The following is a 22,531-nucleotide window of genomic DNA, read 5'->3' on the forward strand; positions in this document are numbered from 1 at the left end:
CCTGACCCACTCTGCTCTCTTCCTGTCTCCTAAGGTTACACCTATCATTTTCATTTCCATTGCTCGCTGCGTCGTCCTCAATTTAAGTTGAACCCTCTTTGTAAGTCTCCAGGTTTCTGCTCCGTAGGTAAGTACCGGTAAGATGCAGCTGTTATATACCTTCCTCTTGAGAGATAGTGGTAGACTACCATTCATGATTTGATAATGCTTGCCGAATGAGCCCCATCCCATCCTTATTCTTCTAGTTATTTCACTCTCATGGTTCGGCTCCGCGGTTACTACCTGTCCTAAGTAGACGTACTCCTTTACAACTTCCAGCGTCTCGCCACCTATCGCGAAGCGCTATTCTCTGCCAAGATTGTTCCACATTACTTTAGTTTTATGCATATTAATTTTCAGACCTACTCTTCTACTTTCCGTATCCAGTTCAGTAATCATGAGCTGTAATTCGTCTCCCGCGTTACTCATCAATGCATTGTCATCAGCGAATCGCAGGTTACTGAGATACTCTCCATTAACTCTTATCCCTAATTCTTCCCAATCTAGGGCCCTGAAAACCTCCTGTAAACACGCGGTGAATAGCATTGGAGAGATCGTGTCTCCCTGTCGTACGCCCTTCTTTATTGGGATTCTGTCGCTTTCTTTATGAAGGACTATAGTGGCTGTGGATGCGCTGTAGATTTCTTCCATTATGTTTATATAGGCTTTGTCGATGCCCTGATTCCGCAGTGCTTGCATGACTGCTGATGTCTCCACCGAATCAAATGCCTTCTCGTAATCTGTGAAGGCTATGTATAGGGGTTGGTTGTATTCCGCGCATTTCTCTATCACTTGATTGATAGAATGAATATGGTCTATTGTTGAGAAGCCTGTACGAAATCCTGCCTGGTCCCTCGGTTGATTAAACTCTAATGTCGTATTAATTCTGTTAGCAATTACTTTTGTGAATAGCTTGTAGACAACGGACAGTAAGCTGATGGGCCTGTTTTTTTAGGTCCTTGACGTCCCCTTTCTTATGGATCAAGATGATGTTGGCATTCTTCCAAGATTCTGGTATCCTCCCTGTCGAGAGACACTTCGTATACAGGGTGGCCAGTTTCTCTAACATAATCTCTCCACCGTCTTTCAACAGGTCTGATGTTACCTGATCCTCACCAGCGGCTTTGCCTCTTTGCATTCCCTTTAGGGCTTTCTTTACTTCTCCTGTTAATATTGGTGGGATGTCAGATTCCTCTGGGATATTACTGCTTCTTACGTTATCATCCTGTCTCGGCTGCTGTACAGATCTCTGTAGAACTCTTCCGCTACCTCAACTATTCGATCCCTATTGGTTGTGACCTTGTCATCCTTGTCCCTTAATGCATACATCTGATTTTTGCCTATGCACAGTTTTGTCTTCCTAGCTTTGAGGCTTCTTCCGTTCTTTAGAGCATGCTCAATTCTCTCCATATTATACTTTCTTATGTCGGCTACTTTACGCCTATTGATCAACTTCGAAAGCTCAGCCAGCTGTATTTTGTCTGTTGCATTTGAGGCTTTCATAGCTTGACGTTTCTTAATGAGGTTTTTCGTCTCTTGGGATAGCTTACCAGTGTCCTGTCTAACGACTGTACCCCCGACTTCCACTGCACACTCCTTAATGATACTAGTCAGGTTATCATTCATTGCGTCAACGCTAAGGTCGGTTTCCTCGGTTCAATTTACGGATCTTGAATACCTTCTACAGAAAACGGACTACTCGTAAGTGGACGTGGAGGACTCCTAATGGCGAAACTCAAAATGAAGTAGACTTCATAACGTGCGACCACCCGGGCATTATACAGGATGTGGAAGTAGTTAACAAGATCCGATGCAGTGACCATAGAATGGTAAGATCTAGAATTCAACTAGACGTGAGGAAGGAACGGCAGAAACTGATACGCAAGAAGCCGATTAATGAACTAGCTCTGCGAGGGAAAGTACAGGAATTCAGAGTTTCACTTCAGAATAGGTACGCGGCTTTAACCGGTAAATATAACTGGCACTTAATACATGCTTTGCAATTGCAACCTTGAAGTAACCACCTTCTGACTTTGTGCGATTTTCTAGCCGCGTTCACGCAGCAGGTTTTATACGCCTGTCAAGTCGATATCATAAAAAGAGACTGCAAGCATGACGCGAGAGCCGAAAAAACGAGGCGAGCAGTTCATCTTGCTTCACAGTGGTTAAAGCTCAGCTAGCTGCCTCGCGCCTTAATCGGCGGGTGATTCTCCAGCGGCACGGAGGACTTGACTCTAACCTTCTCAGGAAGCAGTGCCATGGCTGTATAATCTTTTTTTCGCACGCCGCAAACGTTTGTTCACGAAAGTACACGGCTGCTACTGTATGCATACCATATCAAAACAACAATCATATGATTCGTAGCCCACGCCGCAGAACATCGATATCGTGTACGGCTTCATTTCGGAGTGCATGTGGACCATTATTCATCTTTAAGATGACAGAATGAGACTTACCTCGAGATATACGTCCTACACGGTGTAATCGCGACTTGGGAAATGCATTTCGCTTTGAGTTGGGCGTCGTTGTCGTCGATCGTCTGCTCTTCACCGTTAACGTGATTGACGAGCCTTTCTCATTTTATCTAGTTCGCTTTTCGGAAGTGCCAGTCAAGCTTGAAAATCCTTCTGAAGCCGCACTGCAAGCGGTACATTGAGAGGCACCGAATGTGCACCGCGAGAGCTCTGCACGTGCACAGAAGCGAGCAGCAACGCGGGGGAGAGAAGGGAAAACGCGCGCTGCTAACACCCCAGTATCTGTTTTTCTGCCAGAGATGGCGCTTCCTGTCAAGAGCAGCAGCGCCGCTAAGCGTTGCTTGGGAAGCCTATGGCTGCAACGTCAACTTGGAATTAGTCAATCACATGCACAAGATAAAAAGAATTCCTATAAATAGTGACTGGCTGTTTGCACATTGGATCCTGGGACTTGGTATGCTATGATGATGAATAAAAATTGACCATACATGTATAGAGGCTGTAAAACAGTCAGGCGTTAAGTTCATAGGTAAGGAAAACGCGAAAACGAAACCACAACACATAGCAACAAAGGGGACGGAACGGCACACTACTAACAACTGAAGTTGAACGTGTGCTTGGCTTTTTTAGTCACGTTCATGCTCTTTCTGTAGGTGTGTGATTGTTTAATCTTGTAGTGTTTTCGTACTGTGTGTTTATATCTTTCTTACAAGAAAATTCGACGACGCACACCACCGAGGAAAGTAGGCGAAAGGAAAGAGCGTCGCTCTTTCCGCTCTTTGACGCTCTTTCCTTTCGCCTACTTTCCTCGGTGGTGTGCGTCGTCGAATTTTCTTGTAACATGCACCAACTAGCCCAACAACAAGTTTTACTAAAGTTATATCTTTCTGTTGTTTCGATTAAACTTCAGTTGCTAGTAGAACGTCATCCTGTCCCCTTCATTTTTCTGTGCTGTGGTTTTTTTTGCACCCGCTTTAACTATGAATATACACCAACTCGCCCAACTGCCCCTGTTAGGACATATGTTTGCTGAATAACACTGGGTCCACTCAGCGTCTTTTAAACAATGTGAAATTTTCAAATGCACACGATATCAGAAAGGTTGCACGTAGTATTGCGCATAACACTCTGCATCAATACGAGTGTTGGCCCAAATGTAATAAGATGTACAAGCTGTTCAACATAGTGTAAAGTGAGGCACATCAGAGTGCTCCCACAATCATGGGTGTCGGCAGGGGTTTGCACAAAGGGCACCTGCCCCCCTGAAGACACACCAGCACTTGACCCCACCCAAGCTACACCAATGCTCTTCCGCTCACCAGGCCGCTACGTCAGGCCGTCTTGCACCCCCCAAGACAAAAGCCTGCCAACACTCATGCCCACAATACACTTGTCTTGAACACAGACCGGTGGGCAAGCAACAGTTGCTGCTTTGCCAGAAGTGTATCCCTGAAAATTACACAAAAAAGAAGTCCACTAAGATTTCTGTACCAATAAAAATGAGTGTCTTACAAAAGACTCGCACTTGACTATCCTTATTGCAGACTTTTTGTCAAAACATGAAATAAATACAAAATTGAGATGCTGCTAAGTATTTCCTTGTGAGTTTTTCACTTAGTGTGCACGGGGCGAAAAACAAACGGAGGTAAAAAAATGCGAAACACCACCAGAAGTGTACTTTTGTCATGTTTACCATTATCTGGGTAGTTTTTGATGTCAGTAAACTTATCACTGTAAGTGCACTTTAAAAGCGTTGTGAATGTTAGCAAGGTCTTGATCAACCGCACCTACTCTGTTTAAGAGTGAAGATTGGGCAACTTGGTATTCAACCATGGCAAAAATAAGCACCGCACTTCTAATCAGGATAAACTAAGGCCTGGGCACAATAACAGCGCGTTCACTTTGTCAAATTGTGCCAACAGTCATGATACTATGTATTGACCTTAAAAACTATGGCAACATAAGGCAAAACATCAAATTAACGAGAGGGAATAAACAAGGTCATTTTTTATTTATTTATTCAATACTGTGGGCCTTTACAATACTCAGGCCTATACAGGAGAGGGCATACAAAATAAAGTGGACTTCATATTAGGAAAATAAAAACGGAAAATCCGCAGTACAAGGTAACCATAACAGCAACAACAGCAAAGAAAAAAAAATGTAATAGATGAACCATGCATATAAGCATTTCAAGGGTGTAAAAAAAATCTAGCATACATGTTCAAGATAAACAAGAACATAGCAATAACAAGGTTATGCCCTAGAAACAAGATAACATGAAATACACACATGTGAGAACTGTTGAACACGTGTAACAATGTGCAAGTACATGCACGATACAGTCTTTTTGCCTTTATTTGCGCACCGATACCAGTCAATTTATTCCAATGCCTCTAAATGAGATTCCAGCGGCGACAAAAATGAATCAAGTGATTGAGCACTGACGACAATCCAACAATCTGGTTCAACAGACTCAACAGCTGACTTATATCAATGCGATTAAATTAGCCTTGCACATCTCCAAATGGCTTAAAATATGCACATGTAACGTTGGCAAATTCCACTGTTGATATGTGACCAATGAACTTGCATTGGTCACATATCATATGTCGCATTGGTCACATGCCGTTGAATGGCCATTCATTCTTTTCTGTTTTCACTGTTTTCAGATTTTCATTGTTTTCACTAGCGTAAATGCTCACCCTTTTTGATTTTGTCACTTTGCAGATAACGCAGGTGCTTTACCTTTGAATGTGCACATGTTTCTTCTGCTTTGTCTTTCCTGTTTCTTTTTGTATGCGTATGTGTTTTGCCTTTGAATGTGCACACGTTTCTGCTGCTCTGTCTTTTTTTTAGGGGCGAAGCTCCTAAAGCCGTGGGTCTGTCCCTCCTAGCTCGTACGTGACCGCCTATGCCGCGCGTATGTGCCAGTGGTGATGGCAAAGAAGCAGCGCGAGTATTCTTGGCCCAGTGGGTGTAAGCCATGCATAAAGGAAATCATCATCATCATCATTCTTGGCCCAGCGCAGGGACGAAGAAGACGTTGCAGTTCTTTCCACAGCTGAAACTCCTGAAATTATTGTGGGTCCCAGGTCACTGCGGAATATGAACTGGCCGATTCTTTAGCCCGGGCTTCCCTTGATGGCCAATACTTTCAGTTCTCCCAGAAGTAGAATACATAGCAGCGATCAGACATCGCAAATTCGCAATTTGTACAGATATGATGGAAACTATAACAAAATGGACAGAGTATCAGCACCTTAAATTTCCATGGAAAACTCAGTGGAGTCAATCGAGAAAGTTTAATTATTACCAAATTTCGATGCCGTGTCCCCCCATTAAACTTTTATTTATACAGAGCTGGTCTTGCGATATCCCCTCTTTGCCCATTTTACGACGAAACAGAAACTATTGAACATTACTTTATATCATGTCGCAACTACAGTCGAAACCCGCGATAACAAAATCCCGAGGGAACGAAATTCTTACCGCAACGAAATATTTTCGGAGCACCGGCGAACGACCATAGGAGTCAATGCATTTCGTAACTCGCGACTACGAAAGATATTCATACCGCCGTCCCTCATTAACGAAATTTTTGAAACACGAGTGCGCAAATAATCTACTCTCGCAACATCAACTAGATTCGAAAACTGCTGAAATGCATTCGTGCTACACTTAAATTGTGCAAAACTATCGCTACAGCGCACTTGAGAAGCAGACGCCATCATTGTTTACAAAAATACATAAAGCTGGCGACAATCATGATGATGATGGCTTGCCGAAACACTTGCTCGTTATTGCGGACTACGTAGCCAGATTCACATCCCTCATGGGGTTTCGTTCGTTGGCTTGGCTCTGTGCTTGGCTTTGTCGGCTTTGCGCGCACATGGTCGCGTGTGTGGGCCATTTGTGGAGCGTTTGCTTGGTGACTTGGTGCAACGTGAACTGTGTGTTGCGTTTGCTTCGTCCAATTTTGCTGCCTGCGAAGATGTCGCCTCCAACGAAAACGCGGAAGTTCTTCACGCTGGAAGATAAGGCTGCAATCATCAGTGAGGTGGAAAAGGGCAGGAAAAAAATGGACATCGCCGAAAAATTCGGCGTTGCGTGCAGCTCACTGTCCACAATTCTGCGCTGATCCGCGCTGATCCAGCGGAGCCGGATGAAGGTTCGCCTGTAGGCGCACTTGATGACGGTACTGGTGACAGCGCAGTGCCGACGTCACTGACCAGTGCATGGGGCGAACTTTGTGCAGTGGCAAAGGAGGTTCCCGATCGAGAGGCATGAAACTGCTGCATGATAAGGCCCGCCAAAGCAAACTTACTGACTTTTGTAAATAAAATGTGTTTTTTGTAAATTCTATGTCTTTTCTGTCGCATTCTCGCGCCAACGAAGTTCCCGCAAGAGCGAAATTTTGTGCTTTCCCCGCCGATTTCGTTATCGCGGGTTTCAACTGTACTTAATAATTAGGAAAAGACTTTTGATTATTCCGTTTTCGAAGATTGATTTAAATTTAACTGCAGAAAATATTCTAAATTTCGGTGCCTCAGTTTTGGGACAGTGTCACAGAGAAGTTTTCAATGCAGTGTGTAATTTCATTCTTGCCACTAAACGTATTACAATATAATGCCTACTTTAAGAAATACAAGAAAACAGACTCGTGCAATAATTATAAAGTGTGAGTAAAAGCACGACATACAGTCGAATTTGATCGGGTCTGGAAAACTCAGCTGTCTGGTCGGATCAAAATTTTGCACTTCCGTTATTGAGAAAGAATTTTTCCCTTCCTTCTTTTTTCTTTTTTTCCTCTCACACTTTATTGCTCTTTATCTTAGGTATTTTTTTTCTACTTCAATGATAGGAAGGTAGACATTTTATAATTATCATTAATAGGCCACAACACGTTTTCTTGGCCAATCCCCCCGAGTGGGTATGTGCCAGTATGCAAAGGCTACAAACAAACAAACAAATTCTCTGATCGATAAAGCGTGCTTGTTTGTCGTGCTCCGTGTCCTCGTCGATCCCACGTCGTTACACTGGTGGAGGTGCGGGGTAAGCTTCATGCTTGGCACTCCATCGCGGAGCCGACAATCGAGCCCGGAATCGCCACCACGCGTCGAAACACCAGTCCACCGATTCAGTCGCCGTCTGCTAGTCGCCGTCATGACCGTGTACCTCGCACCCAACCTGTCTATCGGGGACGTCAAGTCGTTTAGAGACGCTGCGTCACGTGACTACGACAACAAGTACAAGAACCGTCCGTTTGTGCTGGTTGGGGACTTCAACGTGGACCTCATTGCCAATGACTGGATCGTGCAGCACATGCTTTCCAAATACGCACTCAGATGTATCCATATGCAACCTACCACGATACGAGGGACGTGCATACACTTAGTGTTTGCAAACTTCCCACTGCAGCCAGTACAAGAACCTCTCTCGCTTCATTTCATGGACCATAAAGCCGTCATAATGAAGGGGCCTCGCAATCCAGCCGCCATGACAACGACGAAATGAAAAGAACAAACGAAGAAACGAAACAATAAACGAACAAGCAAGAAAAGAAAATTATATCGTGGCAACAACTTTATCAGGGCGCACTCGTGGGTCGATTGACTGGTCGTGTGAAGCATGAGTTAGATTCACAGGAGTTCCAAAACATGCATCACTCATCATTGCTATCCGAGTTTAAGGACTTTTAAATGAGAAGCATTTCTTAAACACTTCTGCGACTTTGAGCAGATCTATTTACCTATCTATCTAGCCGTCTACGCCTCATTGCTCGTGTGGTCGTTTCGTTAATGGTATGCATGCCAAAATTGTTGTGGCATGACATGACTGTATGAAGAACATAAATGACGGATCATAACTTGAAAATCATGACATGCATTTTATGAGAACGACATGATTTACACGTCACTCCCTTGGTTCTGTGGCGACTGTTTCGTTATTTGATATTTACAAAAATAGGTACACTGCAAAAAATCTGGCCCCTAAACACGGACAAAGCTGAAGGTATAGCGGTGCCGAGCACTTTTCCGCGATCCGAATTAAACGATTTCTCTAAAAAGGAGTCTTCTTACGAAGTGCTTTCGTTACCACAGATAAAACAAAGCACTCCGTCGCTTTGTTTGAATCAGAGCACTGTTCCGTGACCAGAATAAAACAATTTCCTTCAAAGAAGGTCTTTTTACGTGCCTCCTACGTTAAGATACTAAAGACTGGTCTGCCCGTACTGTCCAATATAATACGGCACATTTGCCTTAATGCAAAATAACTGTTTTGTACCACAACTGCACCATAAAATCCCATAGAAGCTTTGCCACCTATGCAGGTGGCAGTCTCGGTATACGCTGGCAACAAGTGAGCGGAGGTCGACCAGTCCACTAGCCACATACGTCCACGTACACGTTCGGTATGGGTCTGTGGTTGTTGTTTCAAGCAGATGCTTCATGACGCATGAACCATAATTCCAATAGTTTTCCTCCACCTTCGTTCCTGAGCCAGCATCGTCGCATTGTTAAGGTCGAAGCTATAACCTGTCGTCTTGCAGTATTCAACAAGCTGTCTTAAAATGCGCTCCATGGGTGGCTTTAGCAACATTCCCACTTTGTGTTCTTTGAACGTCTTTGGCATTTTCCTGCCCAATTCGCCGATGTAAGTGGTGTCATGAACCCCACAACGTACTCTGTAGAATACCCTGCTCTAATCATCCGCAGGTGTGCAGTCTTTGGGCTTTGTGAACACATGTCCTAAGGACAAGGTATACACAAACACCGCCGAAGATTAGAGCGGGATCATCTACGAAGTACAATGTGGGGATTGCGACACAACTTGCATAGGCGAAATGGGTTGAAGAAGGTAATCGAAGGTTAAAGAACACAAAGAGGATGTTGCGAAAACCACCCATGCAACATGTTCTAAGACGGAGCTTGTTGAACGCTGCTGAATGACAAGGCATAACTTTGACCTAATCAATTCGACGATGCTACCTCGTGTACAAAGGTCGGAGGAAAAGAAAAATCTTGGAATCATGGTTCATTCATCACGGCGCATTGGCTTGCAACAACAACAGCAGCCCTCTACGAGATGTTTACAAGGAAATGTGCGACTAATGGACTGGTCAAACTCCGCTTATATTTGGCAGCGTATACTGAGAATGTCGCCTGCATAGGTGGCAAAACTTTCATGTCATTTTGTTAATAATTGTTGTGTTAAGTCAAAGTAAACATTTTACAATCAAGCTACACATCCCGAGCTGGTAGATGTGGGGGTAGCATGCCATGTGTAGATGCACTATACTGTGTGAACTTGCTGATGACGGAAGCATACCTGCTGCTTCATGCCAAATAAACAGTGAAGTACACTACTACATGCTTCTTTAAATGCCACTTTGGCAGATGTATTCAGGAACATATTTGTCAAAAGTGTTGCAAGCCTGCTTATGAAACTGTGTGCACGGCCCATGGACAGCTCCACTTCGCTCCTTTCTGTACGTCTGAAAAGGAAGTGAAAGAAAACACCTAGAGCAACAGCAATGTTCAGAATTTATACACATTTAAACATTGCCATGGTGCATGTGCACATGGCCTCCCTTAGCATCACTGTTTCAGAAATCAAAAAAGCAGAAACGGTATTTTGCAGATATTTCTGGACTCGTTCTAATTATATGAAGAACAAGCAGCATGATTTCACGAAGACTTATTGCTATAGTACACAAGAACTCAGGGTTAAACACACTACGTTCTAACTGCAAGAGTATTTATTTACGCGCATTACCAATTCTATTCAATTATTGTCATGATGTTGAAGCAAAAGTCTTAACAGTTACAATTTTCGTACTTAATGCTGCCGAGAAAGCCGAGAGTTATGTGGGTGAAGAAATGAAGAATTGCGCATGTATGAAATGGAATCGGCTCGCACAAGACGAGGCAAATTGTAGACCACTGCGAAGGGCTACTGCTGCAGTGCACATATAATAAGGCTGAAGATGACAAAGATTAAAGCGTAAACGTAAAGGATGAGAATTAAATTGAGAAGCAAGGCTTGCTGTCAATAGCTCTTGAATTCTATCAGAAAACATGACAGTTGTATATCCTGTACATCTTAAAGCGACAAAAGTTGAGCTGAAGATGGCGGCCTGAATAAATGTCAAACCATTGAACAAAGCGTGTTGTTGGAGCCAGTGTTTCAACAAATTGATGTGTCTAAGTTGTTGCAGCAACCTTGATGCAATTCGTTGCCCCTCTGAAGAGGAGTCCTCTTGTTGAATCACTAGCTCCAACAACATTCGTTGTTCAACAATTATTTCATGAGCTGCACATCTCGTTACATTCATTACAAACCTCTACTGTACCAAATGCTACTATGGCAATGATAGTGGGTGCAATACTTAAGCTGCAGTGTCATAAGCAGGTGACCGGCTATTCAACTCTTTAAATATACCAGATCCATAAAGACTGCAAACCATGAGGCAAGCACAACACAAAGAACAAGCGTAAGGAAATTGAAAGAGGTTAACTTTAATAAACGAGGTATGGAATTAGTCATCCCCATTTTAAGTATAAAAGGTGGTTTTTTAACGAACTCCTTTGCTGTTGAAAAAGATCATGCTGCTAAAAAGATCATACCTGTAGTCAAGTGCTAATTTCCAGGACGAAATTTCGTGATGCTGAGAGCATGCATTAAACTTTATGCACGATAAGCGTTAGGTGCAATGTCAGAGAGGTGGAGATGATTTAATGGATAGCAAATACTAAAAATGAAAAGCTCTGAGTAACTATCGCAAGAATAAGGACGAAGTAAGGAGGGAAGCATATGATAAGCTAGTGCAATGTCTGAAGCGAGTTAATCTTGTCTTAGAATATGCAGTCATAAAGTGAGATCCAGTAAGTAGGCGTCACATGCACTGATTGTGAGAGAGATATGGAAATGACGGACCGCCTTTTAAATAAATGTAAAAATGTCCACCCATGTACGTGTTGGGAACTAGCTCTCATGAAGCCCTAGGCTTAGAGAAAGCTTGATAAAGATGAACACATCCACAAGAGAAATCAGTAAAAGACAGATGGAGGATTGGTAGTGGAAAAGCAGCGAGAACAGCCAAAAACAAACTTGCAGGGTCTTTTGTACAATGCCGAAAAATAAGCTACCTATTATAAGTTTTTTTAAGGAAAGAAATTTAATTCAGGTAGGAAAGGCATTAAGCCAATTCAAAAATTGAGCTTGGCCACTTGCATGTCAATGCTTCGCTTTAAAGGGAACACACATAGCATCCATCCATCTACAGATGTGAAACTGCATCATGCAAGATAACTTATACAAAGTTATTGCTTTGAGCAATTAGAGCAAAATATTTCAGGATAGCACCTAAATGGGCTGGTTAGTACATGATTACAACGGGAACAAACAGCGCTGGGCACGGGACGGAAAAAAAAGGTAGACGAAGGCGACAGCACCCTCGTCTATTGTTCTTTCTTCGTCCCGTGCCCAGCGCTGTTTGTTCCCGTTTTAATGCAGAATATTTCTTTCTTTAATCTGAAGGTGGCAGTGTTTCATGGCTAAAATAGTTTACTAATTTGCATTTCAAGTTACATTTTTTCAGCCATAAGGAAACACTGCAAAATGCTGAAGTTCTAATGTTAACATTTATCAGAAGAAAGACTAATTCTTTCGTATGGAATACCGAAGGTTGATTTCCAAAGTTCATTGCCTTTGTATTTTGTGCTGTTCCCTTATCATTTTCCTTAAGACGGTTGTATAGATGTTCTTGGTTTATCTTGTGTTTTGTATATGTTATGCTCCTGTTTTTGCTTAGCAAGATCATTTAATGTGTAACTTATCACTGTAGCCCACTTTGCAATACTGCTTACTGGTGTCAGCAGTATTGTCAAGTAATAAATAAATAAGTAAATAGATATCCACTTTGTCATAAAACTACTATAAAAACAAAATAATCAGAAACGTTCCACCCAAACTGTAACAGTCGGAAAAAATAGCTTTGACCCATATTGCAGCTTAGCTTTTGCTATGTAGCATTCCAAACAGAAATGTCGCCAAGACATTATTGTGTGGTATACTTTGCTGGCAATTTATATTCCATTAAAAAAAAATATATACTGCTTGGTTGTAAGCAAGGAAAAATTTACTGAAGTGATTCCTGCACAGAGTCTCGTTCCTTGACCTTCGCTGCACAGCACATTGGCACAGGATTCACGCGGGTGCCCCTGTGCTCATATAGTGCAAGTCTAAATGTTGCAGATTTAAGCAATACTTCTGTCTGAAATACCATGCAAGAACAATGATGTGCTGTGCAGTGAAGGCAAAGCTCCAAGAAACTTCCCACAGCCTTGTTATTTTTCATTTGAAAAAATTATTTTTCGCTTGAAGATAATATTACACCTTAAAAACTTTGTCTAAATTATCGCACGAGGAAAGCACACTATGTTGTGTAGGCAACATTTTAGCTGGGATTGCTACACAGTGAAAGAGAGCCCGCAACATGGGTTCAAACACTACTTCTTCCAAGTGCCAATTTGAAGACATTTTTGCTTCTTTTTGCCAGCAGCATTTTCAACCCTTGGTATATGCACTGAACGCATACTGTGAACATATTTCACATGAAACATTCAGTCTTTTTTACAATATACTTAAAAATGGTGCATTTTGCAATGTTTCCTCACGACTGCAAATAGCATAAATTGAAATCAAAATAAATTCGACTATCATAGTCATGAAAGATTGGTGACTATGTTAAAGAAACAAATGCTTTGTAGTAATAGCTCGACGCAATAACCATGTGTCAATTAATTTGCCTGACACAGCTTCATTTCTGCATGCGAAGTTTGAAAGGTCTTTGCTGCATCATGCAATTCTTTCCCCGAAAATAACGCTTGAATGACTACTTCCCACACTGAAACATAACAGCACCAGTTTTACAAATTATTGGAAATGGTCAAAAAACGACCTGGCACACTGGCGTGAAATGACCCAAATAGGTACTAAAATAAAACAGTGTGCACTGTCAGACACTAAAATGAAGCACTAATCTGCTTGTATTGCTAAATTACTTCAAAACCCTGCTCTGAATAACTGCCCACAAGAAGTTGATTGCGAAAAATTTACTTTAACCTCTGACCTATTTTTATCTATCTCTAGTATAATGACTCCTAACCTTCGGCACACACACAAAGGCACAAAGCATTTCATATGGTTCAATGCCTTCGAACAGTGCGGAAGGTCATATGTTAAGAAATAGCGTAAAATCTGGACTAATTTTAACCAGCTATGTTTTTATAACATGCAAACATCGAGAAATACACAATAATTTAGTAACTCGCCCCCTCTAAAAGTGTTGCTGTCACAGCTCCAAATTCCATTCACGAGCTATACTGGCTAAAATATTAAAACACAGCTGAATTTCCATCACAATGGTGGATGCACACAAGTCTACAATAATTTAGTAACTCACCCCCTATAAAAGTGTTGCTGTCACAGCTCCAAATTCCATTCACGAGCTATACTGGCTAAAATATTAAAACACAGCTGCATTTCCATCTCAATGGTGGATGCACACAAGTCTACACGAACAGGCATGCACTTTAGATTGACTTCACAAGCCAGATATCCGGTAATCCTGCCGTTGGAGAATGTTACCAAGTGTATGAGCTGGACTACTACATAAGCTAAAATGGATGCTTGTGTGTGTTGGTATGACAGAGCGTAAACAAAGCAGTGCAGAAGACTGAGCACACGAGCACAGCACTGTTTGTGTCTTCCTTTTTCTGGTGCTCCGTCTATTGCGTTTTTTACACTAATGCATTAATTGTGGAAACAACTAGCTGCTGCAATTTGGTCATCTAGGTCGAACATTTTGGGCCTTGTACCAGACTAAAGAGCTCTGTTGTGAAAGCAACAGGGTGTAACAATATTGCACTACAAATCAGGGAATACAAAGCATCGATAAGAATGTTCAGCCAAAATAAAAGGCTTCAGCAAAATGTTTAAGACACATACTCACAGGTTAATGCTCATTCACAGCTTCTACGGCAGCCCCATGATTTCTGTGCGTCCATCTGTGCGTGCCTTCCTTCCGCCTTTGGGCAAGTTCGTGTAGAATGTCTGCCAGGAAAACAAAAACATCAGAAACAAGTCGACTTTTTTTTTAAATGCCTCACATAACCCAAATGAACTTTTCTCTCCCCATGAGGTAGCTGTTTAGAAAGCATCCAAACAGCCTCTGCTTTGTCTATGTATAGCTCATAACCAATAGGTAGCATCCAACACGACACCTGGTCATTGTCAAAGCATATGAGACAAGAAACTGAGACAAGTATAAGCAAAGAGCAAACGGCTATATTTCGCCATTATATTGTTTCCTAATCCAGCCCGATGCATTCATCGCTTAAATTTAATTTACACTGCTATATTGGTGTTCGCCCTAAACTTACTTTCCAAATAACTCACTAGATAACCTATTTCTCTTACGCACTATATGAATACATGTTAAAAAGATGGGGCAAGCAAACATGGACACAAGAGAGTCAAGACACCTAAAACGCTGAGATCACTAACTGGAGGCTCATCACCTAATCTACCTTTACATTGCTGAGAGCGTAAATGCACGCCAAAATTCGATGAATGCAGTTTTGTACAAGCACATGAATGAAGAAATGCGTCCAATTGTCGAGGCCTGGCATATCGATAATGGCAGTGCACAAGAGAGCCAACCGTCGATTAACTAGCATAAAGAAGAAATCAAATGCTTGAGCAGTTATCTCTCACGTAGACTATCGCGCGTGCCAGATTGATAGGTATCGCCTCTTGCCTGGGCATGCACAGATAAGTTTCTGTGTCTACTTTATTTTGTGCCACTGTCCACCTTTCCAGTTGGCATTAGTGGTGTCTTGGTTTCTCTCTTGTGTCCATGTTTGCATGCCCTGCCTTTTTAACATGAATACCTACCAACCAGCTCAGCTGTCTGTTATACTAAATATGTATACAATCTAGAATTACCACTCTGTCCACTTGCTGATGTAATAATAACAATGGGGTTCTGTATGTAAACGTGAAATTAAAAGCACAGGAACCTCTAGGATTTGCACCTCCACCAAAAGTGCAACCACTCCATCAAGGATCGAACCCGCACAGTTCAGATCAGCAGCTGACCATTATAACCACTGTATTGCAGCGGGGGATGTTCACTTGGTAATGTAGGTTAATGTTAAGGATTATGGAAAGAGCTGTAGGTTGAAGAAAGACATGCAATTAAGCAAGGAGCTGCAGACATTATGCAGTTTAGATATTTCTGTAATCCAAAGGGCTGGTGCTCAGGGCATGCACCTAAGGAACTCCTGTTCAGCGTCTCTTTTCGAACCAAAGCTTAGCAGAATTGATGTTTCTGTCTAGATATGCCCCTGAAAACCACAGTTAAATAGCTGTAAAGTAAACACTAGAAGACAGAAAAAATCCATCACTTGTATGATATTAAACACATCAAGATGCAAATACACCAAACACCCTGGACTGTGAAACGCATTGATTGAAAAGATTAAAGTTAAACAAAGCAGCATAGCAATGAACTTCCATGTAGCTGCCACATGGCAAAAAGCAGGTGGCTCTGGTGCCATGAAAAATCTATAATAACACTTGTTGAATATAGCAGGATGTTTTGTATGATAAATGTATAAATTACCACTCACAGAAGCTGACATGCTATTTTAAAAATCAGCATTGCAAAAAATAAAGCATGAAAACCACGTGACGTGTGAATTTACCATTCATAATTTAAGGCTAAAGGGCCCCTAAACAACCCCGGAGTCTAAAATTTGTGACAACTGCACGCTTGCACAACGTGAACATGTTGTCACATGAATTTTTTCATTAAGTGGTGTAATAATGAAGCCACAGGGGATAGAACGAACATTCCAGCTGGTTTCAGTTTCTCGCTCAGCCTGACCGTCCTGAAGAGGGGCTTCCTCGATGTGCCACTGTGCCAGAGCGGTGCGGTGAGGAAGCACAGTAAAAGCACTGGCGAGATAAACCAATTCGCAACTCTTGTGACAACCACAGATACTGCGTCATCACAAAGCCAAAATGCCGTTTCGTATTGCAGAGGACTATTCAACAGTCAGCGTTACTTAATGTTGCTCATAGGCAACATTACACCACTTCGCTAGCAAAGAGGACTGGTAAAGCGCTGAAGAGGAGGTGCGGTTATTGTTTTTAGAAGTGGAGTGTCTGACATTCGGACAATGTGATTCCTGCGGCCCTCTGTACGAATTAGCGAGCTTGTTTGGGAGGTGTAAAAAAAAGAAGTCGGAGCTTGCTGACTGGCCCGTTAAGAGAATGTAAATATACACTAGAAGGAAGTACACTTGTAGACATATTACTATAAGCTATAAAAAACAGGCAATTAACATGCTCAATCCATGCAGCATAGGGATGTCTCACACCTTTGCAAGAACTTTACTATGGTGGCTGCATGTTTGTGTAGGCCAGAAGCAGCAGGCACGTGGCTTCCATGAATTTGACCCGTTCGTTGAAGGGAAACTGCTGCTCACATCCTTGTAGCACTGCTTTTTGAAGATGCTTCCTGCGATAACAAAATGACCACAACACAATTATGGTCTGCAAATATCCACAGATGACCTACATTGCTGCCCTTTCTCATTAAATTCAGCTCTAGACTAAACACTGCAATAGCGGCATCCTCCTACATTACAGGGCATCATACTGCTTTCCTTGGCCTGGTTTTTAGTTCAATAATTGTTTTCACCCATAACAGAATGTAGCACTAGTAAAGATTCGGTTGGGGAGGGTGCAGTCGTAAAGTGTGTATGCAAAGTAAGAATATGAAAAAAAACAATGGCATAATTTCACATGAGATATAACAATTATCATAATTCATGTAATGTCAGACACCAAGAAGTGTTTAATTGAGCAAGTTTTGACCTTAAGCTATCACAAAACAATGCCCTTTATGGAAAGTGGGATTTGCAGAGTGAACTCTGATGATGAAATTGGCTGCCTTTACTGGCTCTGTAGCTGCAAGTGCATTGCTAAAGCCGCTTGAATGCACTTAACAAGCCTGTGTAATGATATTGACAAATGTACAGAGAAGACAAACTCATTCGTTCTCACTTAGCTGCCATCACAGCAATACGTTGCTTCGTGTCAGGTTTCCTGGTATGCAGAATGCACGAACTTGGTGGCCGTGCCATACCACAATAAACATGATCGACATCTGCTCCAACTGCGTAGCTGGAAAGTGCTAAATTACACAATCAGCTGTACCATGCACACATAATGTAAATTCTAGCAGTGGCAACATTTCGCACCTCATAATAGCCTATGGGCATTGTACTCGTTGATGCTGCCAGCTGCATTCCCTGTTTTCATTTCTAGCATGCATAGCACATGCACACAAAGCACCCAATAACTGTGGGAAGCAGAGTAGATCGTCCGAGGTAATCAATAAAATTGATTGACAGGAATTCCACACATCACTCAAGCCTGTTGTTTAGCATAAGTGATGAGAATGTGCAGCCAAATGTACACAGCAAATTCAGTATTGGCCTTGAAGAATTGCAAGATAGGTTGAAGCTTTCCAGAAACAAATCGTATACAGTAAAGTCCGTCCCAGATACTGAAATCATGAAGTTATAAATTTTAAAGTGGGCCGCTATATTCTTCAAGCACCATGCATTGCATTTATGAAAATGCTAACATCCCTGTACAACAATGCGTGCTGCAAGAAGTCATAAACCTTAATATTTTTGGCACAATGCCATTTCCCAGTACCACGTTTTACAGAAAGGCAACATTTTCCTTTGCAAAACTAAGCCATGATCCCAGGCAAAATGCACTGTCCATGGTGACAAACATGAAGTACGCTCTTCTATACAGCTTAGCTGGTTTACTGGAACTAAAAGCTACGGTAACGCTGTCTTAATTGAACTGGCTAGCAAGAGCCTTCTCGCTGCTGTTTATGTGAAGTAATTTCACCTTGGTGGAACGTCACAAGAGTAAGTGGCACATAATAATGAGTGCGAAAACACAGTAACAGGTTGTGCAACGGCTACCAGGTATGCCCATTCGTGGAAACCGTGGGCTCTTCCCCTAAATGAACCAGTTGGAAATAACCCTTTTGCATGAATAAACTTAAGTTGGTTGCTGGCATACATAACATTGTTACTCTGCATTTCCATCTCATTTATCTAGCGCTCATTGTTTCCCTTCGACATGACTAGCTCAAAACAAGATTCTTCTTCATTAAATGGAACTTTGTACATTACCTTTACGTTGGCTACAGATGCTTATTTCTTCTGCCTGAATAAGCACCTCCTATAGCATACTTGCCTCAGCCACCTTCTGGACTGCATGGTCAGCACTCCACTGTTTGTCGAGGCACTGCTGTTTGCTACCTGCAGTACGTTGCAAAAAAATTCAGCATTAAAAAAAAAAAGGTTAAGAAAAGCCGAACCAGGTGTGCCAGCAGCACCTTGCCCTTTGAGGAGGGAGGAAGAGCTCTGATAAATGGCTAATTCAAGACAAGCGTCGTTCTTCACAAGCTATTATTATGCGATGAGAGGTGGGACTTCAATACACGGACGCACATATAGTGCTAAAAGCAATTGAAAATTCAGCTGAAAGTACGGCTTGTCAAATTAGGTGAACGTGCATAAAGGATAAAAATGGGGCAAACCAATTGAACAAAATACAATGTCATGCTGCAGATATTGCATTTTTAGCAAATCTATGTTATCTATTGCTTGAAAGATGATAAGCAATGTCCAAGAATGCTAACCTAACGCTTTTGAGGGTCACGTTACATAATGACAAATAAAATGCACGCCTAAAGAAAACATCCCTAAATACACTATATTGCTCCCACTGTACCGATTCACGATTCACACGGTGGCTGATGATTATTCCTTCAGAGCTCGTGCGAACGAAATGGATGTTGAAGCTTCGGTTTCACGGCGTTACTCCAAGTAATTTGTCGAGAGACATGCATAAAACGCATGACAATGGTGAGCCTGACAAAAATGTTGTCTCCTTTCAGCAAATATTAGCGTAGAGCAGTGCGTGCAAGCGAGCTAATTACCAAAACTTTATAACACTACCGACTACGTTCTTGACAAATGTCATGCGCGAGCAGAATCCTCACAACTACAACCGCATACACTACCAACACGTTATGCGATTTTCTTCGGCGACAAGGCGTACTACAATAACAATAACTCATAATGTACGAAGCGTAACGTTCACTTACCTCTGGCAATAAAAAATACGCTGGCAGCGTACACTGCTAGATGACCGCCGGTTTCCAATGGTGCGCCAAGCGAGGAATCGCCGAGCTACCGGCCGTCCCCGAGCGTCAAAGCATTTTCCAGGGCGACAGAACGCGTCGTCGACAAAGGATTGCGGCGCTGCTACTCACTGACGTGCGGAAACATTTGAAGGTGTTCTTCAAAACTATGAATCGCGTCCGTCGGTCACACCGAACAAAGCAGTCGCAGAGATTCAAGTCGCACGGTCGGCATCTGGTGACTATTTGCCTGGTACCGCGTATAGTTGCGCTTACGTCAGTAACCACGAAATACAACACACAATACACACAATGCGAGGCAGCGCGTTAAAAGTCGACCGCACAAACAGAACTCGGCACGACGATCACAGGCCTCGGAAAGTCTCAAGTTCCAGCCATCGCCGAAGGGGGGCGAAAAAATCGACCCCGTCGCAGCTAACAAACAAACCATAGTGGCTCCGTTCAAATCTGCCCTCGGCAACGCCAAAAAATCCGCCAGAGGCGCCGTAATAAAAGCAATATTTAAGAGAAATACAGCTATCATTGCCGCATAAAAGTGCTTTTTCTTGTGTAACTGAAAGTAATGTTTGAATAATGAGTAAATTTGTTGTTCAGTGATTGAAAACATCTCTGCCTTGTCGCTCACCGCTGACGGCCAGCGCGCGGTAGCGAGCAAGCGAACCGTCGCTGTGACCAGTGACGAAGCGCAAAAAGTGCGCCGCTGCGTCTCGGGTGCCGCAGATAACGCGCAGAATATGCGCAGTTATCGTCCGATGGTTGGCAGCTGGTTTGTTGCTCCCCGTTTTCTTGCGAATTCTATCGTTAATGTTGTCTAAAATACGCATGAAAGTTTTTTAATTCACCGATGTAATCATATTGCAATTATGGTGGGAAGTCGGTGTGCTACTGTATAGTGCTGCAGGAGCTGCGATACCAGCGAAGGCGTCAGTTTCCACAGGTTGCTCGACGATGGCAGGTACACGTACTTTCAAGCTCAGCGTTTTTCTTTCTGCTTTGTGACCTCGTTAGCATATCAAACTTCACTGTTCTTGCTTTTGAGTTGTATGCTAACACGTGTGGACAAAGCTGCTATTTCACTTGTACTTGCAAGTCTGGTGGGCTCAAATGAACGAGTGAATTATGCGATGGCATGAGCACGACTTGGCCAGACTGTTGATGAAGCCTACTTTCCAGCGGCGATGTCACAATAAAAGAGTGACCGGTATAGAAAATCGTTTCTCCCTTCTCTGTATTTCTGCACTTCTTTGAGGCCTTGCCTATATCCCATTTATGGGTTGTTTCATCGGTATCACGTGTTAAAATGCTCATGTTTTCTGCCATTCTGTAGGCATCCACTATAATGTGTTTTCTTTGCGTGAACCTGCTTGGTATTCTCAGCCTGACCGCAATACGTTGTAATAACAATAAACCCGGGGGTCTTCAGGCGTACTCGTTGAAAGCAAGTACTAAAAACTATAGCAAAAAAAAAAATGCTGATGCTTTACGCCTGTCCTACAATACAAGTTGGTTATTGTGAGCGCTAGCTGACGGTGGAAACGGGCAACAAACGTCATCTAATTTGTTTTGTCTCTTTGGAGTACCGCGAAGGCTAGTCGTTTACGAGCTCACGATGTCTGAACAAGGGCCTTTTACCGCTTGCTCACTGTCAATAAAGATTATCGTTTCTTCTACTCACTCGTGAATTGTTCTTACTGGTGCCAGTTGCCAATGTATGCCTTTCGGTTCCATGTAACCTTCGTACGCACAGGTACTGCGTTCCGAAGGGCGCTTTGGCATGCTGCTCGGCGCATCGACGCGCTCAAAACAAGCGGGCGAAAGATAACGAGACCTCCGTAGCCTTACACGAGTCCCGGCCTCTTTCGTCCACTTCTGTTTAAAAAGGATAGAATAAAAAACTAGCCGAGGCACCCGCGTAAGCGCATACGCACCAGGTACGGAATAAAAAAGGCAGCCATTTGCTTTTTTCTACCTAAATAAACAATAAATTTTGTTTTCCGCTTCCTGTTTACGCAGCGCCATCTCTTGGGTGCCTTCGGTAGTTCCATGCGCTACCGCTGCTTATCTTTCGTACCGTTGTCAAGGCTACAGTTTCCCTTCTCTAAACTGGTTCTTTATTCTATGACGATCACACGAACGCAGAACTATACGGGCTAGGAAGGTCTCCTTAGTGTGGTGAGCGCGCCTGCCAGGTGGAAAGATTGCGCGATCCAGCGTGCAGACGGCGCTGCCGCTCGCTGGCGTGCTTTCGCGCGTGTGAGCCTGCGCTCTGTGGAGTTTCCCGTTGAAGCCAAGCTTTTTGTTGCGGTATAAGCTCGTCGTGTAGGCCACACATGGCGCTGATAAATTGTAAAACGAAGAAAAGAAAACTCTGGAGACTATGCGGGCAGATTAGCTTCTTCTGAACGGCACATGCTGGCGTAGAGAACAAACATGTAGGAAATTCGGGGTTTCCGTTCTAGTTGATTAACATTCTTTTTCACGCAGTAATGTTTGAGTACAATGATTGAAATATTCATTGACAATTATAGCGGTTACATCAAGAACAAAAATAAAATGAACAGACGCAAAGACAGATATTTTCGCGCATAATGTAAACAGTGAAAGGAAAAGATAGGTGCATATAAAAAAGAAAAATAATTAATTAAAAGTAAGAATCAGCGAACAGTCAAATGAAATTTATGTACAC

The 22,531-nt window shown here is 42.7% G+C and overlaps 1 protein-coding gene and 1 long non-coding RNA gene across 3 annotated transcripts in view; one reads left to right on the plus strand and one right to left on the minus strand.

Annotated features, from left to right (window-relative positions):
* The window catches only part of LOC119403989 (receptor-type tyrosine-protein phosphatase mu), a 963,694-nt gene that overhangs the window by 138,590 nt on the left and 802,573 nt on the right, over positions 1-22,531 (plus strand). The window lies entirely within an intron of this gene.
* LOC125759883 (uncharacterized) lies at positions 9,839-20,188 on the minus strand. 2 transcript variants are annotated; one of them, XR_007417643.1, is made up of 5 exons: positions 19,789-20,188; positions 18,809-18,937; positions 16,967-17,106; positions 14,533-14,633; positions 9,839-10,011 (listed from the first exon to the last, which is right to left on the minus strand). It is a non-coding gene; the product is annotated as an uncharacterized LOC125759883 (long non-coding RNA). The 2 variants fall into 2 exon arrangements; XR_007417642.1 differs by having other exon boundaries at positions 16,967-18,937.

The sequence above is a fragment of the Rhipicephalus sanguineus genome, chromosome 9, assembly GCF_013339695.2.
Source record: "Rhipicephalus sanguineus isolate Rsan-2018 chromosome 9, BIME_Rsan_1.4, whole genome shotgun sequence".
Lineage (NCBI taxonomy): Eukaryota > Metazoa > Arthropoda > Arachnida > Ixodida > Ixodidae > Rhipicephalus > Rhipicephalus sanguineus.